Source organism: Chanodichthys erythropterus, chromosome 6, assembly GCF_024489055.1.
Source record: "Chanodichthys erythropterus isolate Z2021 chromosome 6, ASM2448905v1, whole genome shotgun sequence".
Taxonomy (NCBI): Eukaryota; Metazoa; Chordata; class Actinopteri; order Cypriniformes; family Xenocyprididae; genus Chanodichthys; species Chanodichthys erythropterus.
This window is the reverse complement of record NC_090226.1, coordinates 16,945,752-16,960,408: the sequence shown is the minus strand read 5'-3', so window position 1 is coordinate 16,960,408 and position 14,657 is coordinate 16,945,752. Positions and strand designations below refer to the sequence as shown.

Genomic DNA, 14,657 nt, shown 5'->3' with positions numbered 1-14,657 from the left:
GCTGGCCTGTGACTCAGCATCACCGCTGCAGAAACTAGGTCATGGCCATCTGCTCAAGGGTCAACGGCAACCCGAGGATAAGAGAATGACAGGAAAAGAGAAGGATGGAGAGAGGAAAAGTCTGGAGGTTGAATAAGAGTGATAGTAAAAGGTTGTGGGAGTGAAATCCCAGCGTTGAATAGTAGCACTATTGGGTGGAGATGTAGGGAATGACAACTGTGAAGGTAAAAGAAGGTGTTAGTATGAATTAGCTGGAGTCCATTTGGTCATCAGTGTGTTTCACTCATAGGTGATGGTTTATTTTCATTCCACTGTACAAAGCCTGAAAATTACTTTTGTGACATTCCATCTGAAGTTAATTTCTAAATAAATTACCCTTTAAGAAGGCCTCTCACTATTATTTACTGATAAACTAAGAATTATGACCATTAAAGTTTTAATTTTATTACATATCAAAAAGCTATATATTTTGGAAATTAAACTTTCTTTTCTTTTCTTTTCTTTTCTTTTCTTTTCTTTTCTTTTCTTTTCTTTTCTTTTTTTTCTTTTCTTTTCTTTTCTTTTCTTTTCTTTTCTTTTCTTTTCTTTTGCTTATCATACCATATTTACGTTATACTATGTTACGTTATATATTATTTTTTTTATCGGGCATTATAAACAGCTCCCCCTGGGATCCTAGGTGGGATCAACTCGAACAGCTGGACAAAATTGTTCTTTACACATTATTCTACATTATTCAACGGGCAAAAGCATCCATTATTTATTTATTTTTTGCTATTTTATTTTAGTGTTTTTTTTTTTCAAATTTATTTTAATTTATTTTTTTCACAATGTATTTAAATTATTTTATTTTATTTGGGTTATTTTTTATTATTTTTTATTTTATTTAATTTAATTTAATGAATTTTTATTTTATTTAATTATTTCTTTTTTATTTTTTTTTTTTTTTCATTTTTAATTATTTATTTGATTTGATTATTTGATTATTTTGTTTTATTTTTTATTATGTAATATGTTTTGTTTTGTTTTGTTTTATTTTATTTATTATGTTTTGTTTTGTTTTATTTTATTTGTTTTTTTTATATTTTTTATTTTATTTTATTTCATTATTTTTTGATTTTTTTCATTTTTTATTATTTATTTGATTTGATTATTTATTTGATTTTTTATTTTTTATTATGTAATATGTTTTGTTTTGTTTTATTTATTTTTTAGATGTTTTGTTTTATTTTATTTTGTTTTTATTTTATTTGTTTTTTATTTATTTGTTTTTTATTTATTTTTTTTATTTTATTTTATTTTATTTTATTTTATTTTATTTTATTTTATTTTATTTTATTTTATTTTATTTTATTTTATCTTTGTATTGAACAAAGTGTCGCTGCTCTGAAATTACATTTCAAATTAGGTAAATGTTTTAACTGAGTTAAAATTGAGGATTGAATGTATATTATTCTCAGAAGATAACACATTCAACTTTGGACCATATTCACACATGCCCCCTAGTGACGGTCTTGGAAAGATCTAAGACAATGTCTGTGGTCTTGGCTCAGCTGGCTGCTGTTTGCTTAGTCACAGAAACTGTTCTCCTTGAGGGCTCTATGAGGACGACCACATGCTTTATATAGTTATTGTGTTGCATCAGCAAAATGAAAAACCATTGCGGCTGAATGAGAGCAAGAGACAAGTTGGTAGGGTCCTTGTTATCATGGCTGGCGTGGTGCCACACCCCTGAAGTCTGTGTTGGTTGCGTGGAGGGGTGCCATATTGACTTGTGAGTGTGCCCTGCTGCTGTTGTCCCTGCGTGGGGTGAGAGTGGGTTATATCACAGAGGCTTTAATCAAACCCAGTGGTGGGGCGAAACCGAATCCGCAGCATAGTGAGAGAGACATAGTGTGACGGACGGAGGGTAAAAAAGTGACACATGCATCAAGATGATTAAAAAAAGGAAGACAAGGACACAAGCATGGATTGAGGGGAACAACAGTTAAAGAAAGATGTCATGGGAGTTTAGAGGAAGGAAGTGGCAGGAAGTGGGAGAACGAGGAGTTGGCCCTCTCAGCAGTGCAAACACAACACAATTTTATTAGAAATAGGGCTTGAAGTTTCTGTGAACGGTATGTTAAAGTCCAGTAATTCTTTGTGCCATGGTTTGGCCTTTGCGTAGAGAAGTTGTAAGTGTAGTTTCTAATCAGTCCCCTAAAGGGTTTAAAATTTGTGACAGGAGCTCATCTGACATCCTACTTGTACATTTGGGCCCCACATGGGCACATTTACTGTTAAATACAACCCAGGTCAATCCATTTCCACCTGCTTATAAATCTTCTTTTGTAATGTCCTGAAAGAGCCAGACTCTTTAAGGTTTGTAAGGTTTGCCCTAATGAGGAAATATTTGTAAGCAGACAAACAATGATGTTAAGCTGCTTTAACAGCAGTTCCCATCAAGCATAGAATGCAAGCTAGCAGTGTTAATAAGCTGTGCTAATTAATTGTGTTACTTCGCACCGGGTGTTCAGAGTCTTAATGCTTCTCTCTTAATCCTATCACAAGGGTCTGATTTGTTTGGTGGCGTGAAAGTTTAATTTGGTTGTCTGATGCTTGATTGGATAGAGTACGGAAATTATTGTATTGTTAGTCCCCTTTAAAGGTAGATAACTGTTGAGTCAAGTTATGTTTTAATACAATGCCAATAAGAAATTGCAATAAGTAATTTAAATAATATTAAACGTTAACCAAAGAAATTAAAATCTATACCCATTTGCCATCATATTTTTTATATTAATTGCAATTTTGGATGATTTTTTTTGTTATTACATTGCAATATAAATAGTGACACAAGATTATTTGGGACTGAGACTTAAAAATTGACAAACATAGTATGCATACTTGGTATTCCTATTATTTACTATAGAAGCACCATTTTTTTCATTGCAACTGAAGACTTGACCACTTCAAGGGTAAAATTTTATGTAATGATCTTTGACTTTCATTTCTTTGGCTTTGTGCCATTCAGCACCTGCTGCAGAAACTCTCAGTGATTTCTGGACAATTAAAAAATCACATGAAAATGAAGTAGTATTATCAGCCATATCAAATTTATGGCTACGTGATTACCTGTGGTTGCCCCTCAAACAAGTTTTTGTTTTCTTAATGTATATTTTTATAGACAAAGTGGATTTTTCAGCAGCCAATACTCCAGTCTTAAGTGTCACACGATCCTTCAGAAGTCATTTTAAAAAGCTGATTTGGCATAATATTTCTTCTTATTATCAATGCTTGATATTTTTATGGAAATCATCATATATTTTACTGTCACTTTTGAGCAATTTAATGCATCCATGCTGAATAATTTTTTTTTTTTTTTTTTTTTTTTTTAAATCTTACTATACCTAAACTTTTGAACTGTAGTGGATATACACTTGTAATTTTAATGGCCAGGTGAAAGACTTCTGAGTTTGGTGCTTCTTTGTGATCCCCCAAAGATGTTAATGCATTCACATACCCATAAAACACACTGATAAACCCAACAGTAGTCAGACACAACCATAAAGGCCAGTGAAGCTAAAAAGCCTGTCTGATGCCTGCAGTCAGAGAGGGCTAATATAAATGACAGCTCTATCTGATCAACACTGCATGTCTGAGATGAATCATTCGAGGCATATTTTCTGCCCAGAGTGCTGGGAATCGATAAAAGCAATCTGGAATGTGGTAAACAATTTCACTTGCTACTTGAGAGAGATGCGGCTGTAAAGTGTCCCTGTCTGTTTTATCTCGTATGGTCATTTAAAATCCTCAGGATGAATGGCGATAGGCTGCAATTGTCATAAATTTGACCGCAAAGTATGTTCTTTGTTATAAATTAGGGGTTGATGTGACAGTCTGACTGCACTCATATTAAATAGCACTGCTACATAAACACATTAAAGGATTCTTATTTTATTTTTTCAGTAATACTGTTAAATCCTTTAAAAATGTAAATATAAAAGTTAATTGGCGTGTAATGTAATTAGACTAAAATGTTTAATTGATTTGCAGGCCTATGTGAAAGAAATTTGTCTCTGTTTCCTGGCTAAACCAAATTTAGTTTTAGAATTTTTAGTAAAAACCTGGTAGAATTTTACCATAAATTTTTCTTGCCTTGAAAATAGCCACAGAATCTGGAATGGCGTTAAAAACTAACAAACAAACAAACTGTCTGTTTACATCTTCCAGGTTTGGTTTGTTTAGACAATAAGAAATTGCAAAAAAAAAAAAAATAAAAAAAAAATAAAAAAATATCTGTACATAATTTGCCATGCCTTTAATATTAATTGTAATTTTGTATGAATAGTTTTATATATTTTTTCAAAAAAAAAAAAAAAAGGTATATTATTTGTAAGTACACATATGTAATATTTGTGATGTATAATTGGGGTTATTTTGCTCATATATCAAGTATGATGATTTTCAGGGTACAATGTCTGGTAAGTGCAACAGTGCTCAAATCCACAAGACCTTTTTTATTTTCATAACTTTGGAATGATTCATAGAGCTTATAATTTACTATGTTTATTTATTTATTTATTTATTTATTTTTATATTTATTTATTTAGCCTTTTAAGTTGGTTAGTAGTATGTAGCACCAAAGAGAGAGTTTACCTATCAGTTATTGTATGTGCTTGTTACCTTTAACCACCAGTAGGGGGCGGCACACTTAAACGCCAAAGCTGGATGAGTGCTGCTCTGACCAGCGTTGCCATGGCGACAGGGCCCAGTGTGATGCAGGCCAGGCGTAATGGAGGGAAACAGAGAGGGCAGTGTAGAGCTGAGAAAGAAACGAGAGAAGAATACCAATCAGATGCCTGTTTACAGACCTCATACCTGTTTTTCCACACAGAATCTTGGACACATGGATCTACAGTGTGTTTGTTGCACTGTATTTGTACGTCATCACCACTGGGTTTTTAACTTGTGAGACTACATATTTTTAACAATTACTCAGATTTGTGCTAAATATAATCCTTATTACTATCAGAGTAATGCTTAGAAATCACCCCCACCCCCCCAAAGTTTATATAGTTATGAGCATGAAAGGTGGACTGAGGGTGATATCTATGTGTCTCAGCAGACTGATCTGTCTAATAAGAGTATAGGCTCATTAGATGACACTGACAGCCGTGGTCTGTCCACAGGGTGCCTTTGAGCATGTTTTTAAATGATGGTTAACTATGATCAAGCCTCCCCTGCAGTGTGGTTTTAATAATTATAATAAAAAAATTAAATAAATAAGTGTGTGCTTTTATTTTATTTTTAATATATACATACAAAAATAAAAGAAAACTAAGTAAAATGAAATTGAATATATATATATATATATATATATATATATATATATATATATATATATATATATATATATATATATATATATATAATATATGAATATATATAATATATGAATATATATAATATATACTACCAATCAAAAGTTTGGAAAGATTACTATTTTTAATGTTTTTGAACAAAGTCTCTTGTGCTCATTAAGGCTGCAGAAAAAAAACAATAATATTGTGAAATATTATTACAATTTAAAATGATGGTTTTCTATTTTAATATACTTTAAAAAATAATTTATTTATGTGATGAAAAGCTGAATTTTCAGCATCATTACTCCATTCTTCAGTGTCACATAATCCTTCAAAAATCATTCTAGTATGATTTATTATCAATGTTGGAAACAGTTGTGCTGCTTAATTTTATTTTATAACCTGTGATACTTTTTCAAGATTATTTGATGAATAAAAAGTTTAAAAAAATATCAGCATTATTTAAAATAGAAATCTTTTGTAACAATATACACTACCGTTCAAAAGTTTGGGGTCAGTAATATATATATATATATATATATATATATATATATATATATATATATATATATATATATATATATATATATATATATATATATTAATATTAATATTAATATTATTATTATTATTATTATATATATATTTTTTTTTTTTTTGAAAGAAATTAATACTATTATTCAGCACGGATGTGTTAAATTGACAAAAAGTGTTAGTAAAGATTTATATTGTTAGAAAAGATATATATTTTGAATAAATGCTGTTCTTTTTAACCTTTTATTCATCAATTCATCATGTTTTTTTATAAAAATATTATATTATGTAATTTAATTGTAATGTAACATACATACAAGAAATATTTCAAAATATGTTAATATAAACATAAAAATATGGTTGTTTTTTTGTCTAATAATTTAAGTTAAATAATGCTCATACTCCTTTTACATGAAAACTGTTCAAATAGAATTTGATTGCAGAAGATTGCAGTTCATTCTCCATGTTGTTGTTTACACGGTTGTCAAGGATACGTAGAGCGAACGTGTGTAACCACGCCATCGTTTTCAAAAGTTTCTGTTTTGATCCGTTTATACTGAAATGCAACCCCAGCGTTTTCAAACTAAAACGGGGCTTTCAAAAGTTTTCGAGGTTCGAAAATGCCGGCGTAGTGTAAATGACAAGCGTAACCATAGCAAAACTTTTGCATTTTAAAATGAAAAGTGTAAATGTAAATGTGTAAATGGGGCCTAAGTTAAATAGTGCTCCATATGCCTTTAACCTGAAAACTGTTCAGACGGATTTGGAACACGATTTTACATTGGACCAAAAACACTCAAGTGCCTTTAGACTGCTGGTTAGTCTGTGTGTGTCAGACACTTTCTTTACTTATCTGTCAGGCAGCAGTTTTTCCAAGAGCCTTTCTGAACAAAGTTATATTTCCTGCTTTCATGCACAGGCAGAGGAAAACGTTCAGAAAGTAGCTTGACTCCAAAGAAATTTGCAAATCTGACAGTTCTTTCATTTTCCATCACCAAAGCCAAGTGAGTAAAACAAGACTCAGTTCAGTTACTGGATTTCGTTTTTCCTAGAACTTAGGGCTGGCGTCAGCTGGCAGTGATGTTTCTGAGTGGTACCAGGACCAATATTTGCGCACACACACACGCACTCACTCTGTCTCATCTCGTCCGTTCTGAATGCCGGATGCTTTGTCTGATCCAGTAATCTCTTCTAAACACACTGTGCTTTAGTCTATTCTGATGGGCATTGAGATCCAGCAGGTAATTGAAGATACTCCCTGGCAACTGAGACAGTTGTATTACACACTTGCGTACATGCAGATACACATAAATACGCTGGAATTAATCCAGCATGATTTGGCTGTCTGTGTTAAGTGGGCGCTCGCAGTTGGGAGCTTATCGGTATCTCTGCCAGGTGCAGTTGGTTCCGTGGCAATTTGTTCTCTAATTATCTGTTTTAGGAGGGATTTGGGGCTCGGACACCAAATGGTGTCCCCCATACCCCAATATGCAGACGCACACGCATTAATATACAGACTTATCTTTCCTTCTGAACCACCAGCTCTTGGCCTGTGTTTGGAGAGTGGTGGAGTAAAATACAGACTGTTAAAAAAAATAAAATAAATAAATAAAGATAGTGCTGCTATTTGGTCATCTTCACACAGGATTATGGACACACTGAGCAAGAAGAAACCAGTCAGCCTCGTAAGATAAGATGTGCACCGTTGGGCCGTTGTAATTTCTGTCTAGAGGGTCTGCATAAATCAGCAGAGAGTCAGCAAAATGAAGCAGAACTGCCGGCCTCACAACAGATAACATACATCTGTTTGAAAGCTGCAAGATGAATTAGGTGCTCCCAAAAACTGATTCGCTTAATAAACAATAAATAATCCACTTAGTAAACATTGTTAATTCCTTTATGTTCAGGAGTTATGTTCATTTTGCTGTGTTTGTCCTTTATTACAATGATTTTGTGGTTCTCTGTGTGCTTTTTGTGTGAGTAATGTAGTTATCATTGCTATGCTGCAATTCCCATTTAAAAAAAATTTTCTTCACATAACACTGTTTCCTCGAAAAGGTGCTTTTAGACCCATTCTTTGCCCTGCACTAAAGCCATTTCCATATCACTCACAGTGCACATAATAAGATTATATCTTGTGTAATCTACTCACCGTCTGTAAAAAGTGCATGGGTCTGTGTAAAAACACACCCTAAACATTTCAGTACACTACATTTATTTATTTATTTATTTTTTCCCCCCTTTTGTATTTACCAGACCAAATAACAGTACAGTAATTTAAGGAGCCAATATTCCAGATCAGGGAATGTGACAATTTTTATTTCAGTGAAATGAATGTACTATAATTTGGTTTCGATAATGTTTTTTATTTAATGTTTTGTATTTTTAGGTTTACTTTTAGAATTTTATGGTACTAATTTATATTTATGCAGTAGTTATAATCCATATATTCGCTGTTTGAGCATAAATGTCAAAATTAAACTGTCATAAATCTTCATAAATCATAAATGCTTTGGAGCACAGACTTAAGTGTGGTCTCTTTTTAAAGATGACATTTGGCAGATTATTGCTGAAGTGAAAAATGTTTAAAAAAGTGAATGCAAAAAGTTATAGAATTTAACATTTTTATGAAAAATGCACAAAAATGCAATTTTATATGAAATATATATTTTCCAACACACATTTTACTCTAAAACTGCAAGAAAATCAAAGCCATAAATCTAAACATGTTGTGTTCCAAATTTGAGCTTGATATCACAAAAAAATGAGCTTTCAGTAAGATTTTGTTTGGCTGCAGTACCAAAAGTTTCCACTAGATGAAATTAGTTTTCCAATAATTTCAAATGTGGTCAGTTTTGACTGACGAGGAGTACAAGTGTGACCTATTTTTGATTTAAATAAAAATAATAATAAAATTTTTTTTTATTTATATATATATATATATATATATATATAACGATAAATGATAAATGATAAATGTTTTGGTCAAAAATGACTGAAGAGCACTAGAGGTTTAAAGCTGTAAAATAAATAAATAAGTAAAGTTCTTGTAAATAAATAAGTTCTTTTATTTGAAGATTTTGAATTTTTTCCCCTTTATTTTGAAACTTTCACATACTTGTAACACATTTTGTACTCATTAGTTGTGAATGTCCACAGGCCATGACAGTACCTTGGTGGTAGTGACATACAGTAAGCTACTGCAAATCCCAATTACTGTCTTTATTAAAAATTAGTAAAATAAGCCAAGCCTTTGTTTTCTCTTCCTACACATCTCTTTGTTTTCACATCCCTTGGAGCTCAGATCTCGTCAGGTTTATCTCTGGTAGGCCAGGAGTCCATTGTTGCCGTTGAGTCCGACTAGTAAGCAGCTAATTGGAATAAAGTGAGTTTGGGATGATGGATGGGGGTGGGTGTGTAGTCTGGCTGCTGTAGGTTTGAGTAATGACTCACAACCTGTTGCAGGGATTAATTCACAGCGGTATGCCGCGGCGCTAACGTCAACGCCAGACTGCAAACACCAACTCAACAGGAAGTTTCACACTCACATATTATTCCCATTTTAGTTCTGAAAAAGCAGTCTAATGGCTTTCACATCAAAATGTATTTTTAGACTTGGATGTGGCTAGATTAAGAAACGATCCTCCAGAGGTTCAATTAGAAGAGAAGAGCTCTTTTCTGACCTTCTAGCTTCAACATTGCCTGGCAGAGCTGTTACTTGTTCTACAGCTAATTGTACAGTCTGCTCAACATGGCAGCAATAACACGAACTGTGTGCTAAATGTATATTTTTACCTCACTGTAATGTGTGCATTTTCAGTTTTTAACCCTTAAATGCATGACTGTTTCACCAATCATTCTTACATTTTCGTGTTTTTATCGACCCGGATCTATATCTAACACTGATGGATCTCTACCTGTCACGATAATATAAAACTCCTCTGATATTAGAGTAACAATTACAGAAGAATAAAATAAATCATATTTTGTTACCTTTTGGAACTTGAAAAGGGCTCAGTTTGAGCAGATGTTTTATGCCATCATCACTGTCCTCGTCAGAGCTCATTTCCCAGTAAATTCAGAAAATTATAGGCTAGTTTTATGTTTGAGGTCACGAATATGAGCCCGTTCGCAATCTCAAAAGTATTCTCAAAACTATATAATTTTCATCATCTTCAAAATCAATATTTCGATCACTAACAGCTTCACCAGATCCATCCAGGGACAGTTACAGTCATATTTGATTGCATTCAGTACTTGTTCTGCAGTAAATCGCTGAGCCATTTCATGTTTTTCTTTTTTTCGTTTTTTGTCTGAATGAATCGTCACTTCATCATTGTGTATCAGACATTGCCAACTTGTAGGGTAGTGAATGACGTCCCGGGTCACTAAAGACCCGAGGTATGCACTTAAGGGTTAAATGATTAAAGATCCGTAAATGTTCTGGATTTGTTGACCACAATATTAAATATACTTATTGAAAGCATTTCTGTGGTTATTATTTTTTTGAACGCACTATGACGACAGTAAAAATGAAGGACTATTTAATTATTTTTATATGATTGTGTTTGTAGCTAATTGTACAGCCTGCTCAACATGATAGCGATGACAAGAACTATACATTTTTACCTCACTGCGATGTGTGCAACTGAAGATATCTGCTGTTTTGGATCTGGTTGTCAGATCTTAAATGAAAAACTTTGCTGAATGGATGGTTGTAAAAGTTCTTTGTGTTTTCCTGAACAGCTAAAGGATTAGTTCACTTTGAAATGAAAATTACCTCAAGCTTTATTCACCCTCAAGCCATCCTAGGTGTATAGGACTTTCTTCTTTCAGATGAACAAAATCAGAGTTATATTAATAAATATCCTGACTCATCCGAGCTTTTTAACACTAGAAGTCCCAGAGAGCAGCCATTTGGCTTTTCTACCTATAAAACCCGCAGGACAGCCGATGGGCTGGAAGTCTTTAGGCTAATATCCTTAATCAGCTGTGAACAGTTGCTTTTGTTATGTAAACAATGTGGGGCCATGCTGAGCCACTTCAAGGAAACTTGTGTTTCACTTTGCCATCTTAGGGAGAAATCAACACACATGTTTTTTTTTTCCTTTGTTGCTGAGATCTATTGATAAAAATAGTACAAAATAAAATAAAGAAACCAACCATTTGTACACATATTTACAAATAATATTAAAAAGTGAGTACATTCCAGCAATCACTCACAATCCTGGCACTGCCTGGCAATATATTATAAATACATTTTGTATATATTCATTATATATTAATCTTATATTTGAAATACATCATAAGTCCATTTTTAAAAGTGTTTGAAAGATGGGTTCAAGTGTACTACAAGTGGTAACTAAATACATTTTTCTATACAGAGATAGTATGTTAAAAGCACATTTTAGTTCAAATTCATGGTGCCTCAAAATAGCACAGTTGAGTACACTTAGATGTTCTTAAGATTATCTTAAGAAGTACTAAAGAAGAGCTTTTAGTATATTAAGTACAAAATAAGTGCATGGAAATAGAGCACTGGACATTATGGAAGTGTAAAAGTGTACTAAAATAAAGTGTATTTTACTGCACTTTTTTTCACCTGGGTAGACACTCCAACACTTTCCGTTTGCATTAAGATTATTTTTATTACCACACTGGCAGATATTGATAATTTTACTTAAGTAAAATGCACTTAATTTAGATCCCCCCAGGAAACAAGACTAAATATCATATATAATTTTCTCATATAGAAAATCCATCTTGATTTAAGATTTTTTTTTTTTTATTTACTTGAAATAGGATAAAAAAAAAAACTTAGTATGAAAAGCATTTTTGCAGTATGAATGAGTGAGTTAACTTTTTAAACATCACTTCATTTCAGGGTTAACATAGTCAGAGTTTTCACATAACCTCCTTTCTGAAACCGGCCCATGGTCAATCAAGTTCTCTGCTTTTAGCAGCCCTCCCTCCCCCACACATACAAACAAGCCACCAGCAACCATTCACACACACACACCCCCAACCCCCCTGCAGATTGCTCAGGTAATGACCATATTTACACATGAATTGATGCTAATGATAGCCAAAAGACTAGCCAGTTAGCATCCACTTGGCTAAAGGAGAGTTACAAATCTCTGGGACTTCTAGTGTTAATGGCGGTGAACAGGACCAACGAATATGAAGCTCAAGAGAGTGCATCCATCCAAAGCAAAACATACATAATAAAGGCCTTCTGAAGCAAAACGATGCATTTGTGTAAGAAAATGATCCATATTAAACAAGTTATATAAAACAAGTAAAATATCTAGCTTCCGCTAGACAGCCTTCCATATTCAGCTTAGGAAGAAAGTGTAACTGGCATCATGTCAGTTAAGCTTTTTTCATAAGTTGAATACGGAAGGCGTAGGATGTAGCTTAAGCATTTTGAACTGCAAGAGTTTTAAACTTTCTTTGTAAGTTGAATATGGAAGGCGGTCTGGCGGAAGCTAGATATTTTCTTACACAAACACATCACTTCACTTCAGAAGGCCTTTATTAACCCCCTGGAGCTGTGTGGAGTATGTTTATGATGGATGGATGTGTATGGATGCACTTTCTTGAGCTTTATACTCGTTGGTCTCGTTCACTGTCATTATAAAGCTTAGATGCGTCAGGATGTTTATTAATATAACTCTTGAGGTGGCTTGAGGGTGTGTAAAGCTTGGGGTAATTTTCATTTTAAACTGAACTAATCCTTTAAAGTTGAAATGCAACAAGGGTAGAAACAGATCTTTTCTTCCATATTGTGATGTACATTTGAGTGAAACAGATTATTGAAAAAGAACAAAAATGCAGGGCGGGGACTTGGTTTAATCCATTGGTTGTTGATTGGATGGAGGCAGATCTGAATGCGAGCTTGCAGTTGATTGTAAGAAAGGGGCAGGGTTTAACTTGACTAAATGATTGGAGAAATCCAGCACCAGAGAAGAAATCTGTTGTTTCATTGGAAGAGTTTCATTAGGTTAAAATTAAAAAATGAAACCTATGCATAGATGAATCACTTACAGTAAGATCAATAACATGCATTTAGTGAATTGATAGGCTGAATTTCTATTTCATGTTGACTTTAAAGATCCATAAAGGCCTTGGATTTGTAGACCACAACATTTAATTTTTGCAAAAATATTAAATATTGGGAAACATTTTTGTGGTTATTATTATTTGTTTGAACACTAGGATGAGAGTAAAAATGAAAGAGTATTCAATTATTATTATTATTATTTTTGAGAAAAGGACAAAGAGTTTCATTTACCGTAGACCCTTAAACTCATCATACAAACATAAAAGAGAATGAAAATAGGTTTTTAATGTGTCTGCAAGACTATTATCCATTTCAGGGATGAAACTGCTATAAGTGCCCATTTTTAAAAGCATGTGTTTGTTGATTTTGCTTTGTCCACGTCGAATAGGCTGTTTTCATCCTGAGATGTAGACTTTTGAGTTGTTAAACTGTTTTGATCTCATAAGTGCCCCCCTTCAGATGGTTTATTTGGACTTTTTGTTCCATTTATCTTTTCATTTCGTAGCAAGAGTTCAATGCAGAAGTGCTGATGTAGTGTCAGACTCCTCCAGTCTACACTTATCTTAGTCAATGTGCTGTACAAAGGTAATCCCATATTCCCGAAACACCCCACAGGAGGAACTGCAATGGAAATCACAGCAGTTTAGTGACTAGGTGATGATTCTGAACTGGTATTAAGCTTCACATTTAGAAATTATTGTGAAAAATCTCCACATCTTGAGAAGTCCTCCACATCCTGTAAGTCTCAGGGTGTCTCCATTTGTTCTTTTAGCATGCAAAATGGTGTTCTTCTATGCACCTTTTATGAGCCCAGACTGGTGCAAACTTCACAGTGGACTATTACTTGACAGTCTGTGCTGGTTTATGTCACCTAAGTTTGCATTCGAACGAAAACTACAAGGACAGAGGTCAGCATTTGGGACCCGAAGTCCTTAGTATCACCATGGCAATCGATCATGTATGTTCGTAAAGTTTAAAAATGCAGTCTCATTTGATCAACGACAGACTACAGAGCGGGCGAGAGAAAACTGAGAAACTGATTACATCATTAGGCCTTAATGACTATCAATTCAAAGAAATTCTCCAGAAATGCACTATTCCCATTAATCCGGTAAAGGGAAATCCCTGGAGTCTCTTGTTCATGTGAGAAATGGAGAGTTTGTCGGAAGGCAGTGCCGGCGAGTGATCTGGCATTGGTGCGGGCACCCAGCGGAACCACATTAACACATAAACAGCTTTTGGCTATTGGCATCTCTTTGAAATGGTGCTGGGTAAGCGATCTGTGTCTTCTAAACAGATGGTGGAGCTGAGGGTGGGAAATGTTTCACATGGCCCACTCTATTGCTTGCGCTGGGTTGAGGTGGCAGCCAGGTATCCCCATGAGTGTGAATGGAGGTGTGCTACTACGTGTTAATGTCTCGCGGATTACAGTTTCACGCCCATGCTCTTCGATTAATATGTTTACGAATGTTTTTTTTGTTTGTAATTTGAGAAACGTTGCCTGACATACTTGATGCAAACATCCAACAACAAAGTTGTAAACCATTGTTGTTTATACACTACCGTTCAAAAGTAAGATGTTTTTGAAAGAAGTCCCATACTCACCAAGGCATTTATTTGATCAAAATACAGTAAAAACAGTAATAATGTGAAATATTATTATAATTTGTTTAAATATAAAGGTCTAAGGTCTTGTTAATATTTTCATATATATA

At 33.5% G+C, this 14,657-nt stretch overlaps 1 protein-coding gene across 7 annotated transcripts in view; it reads left to right on the top strand.

Annotated features, from left to right (window-relative positions):
- magi1b (membrane associated guanylate kinase, WW and PDZ domain containing 1b) overlaps positions 1 to 14,657 on the top strand; it is a 161,666-nt gene that overhangs the window by 54,096 nt on the left and 92,913 nt on the right. The gene's annotated exons all lie outside the window — the stretch shown is intronic.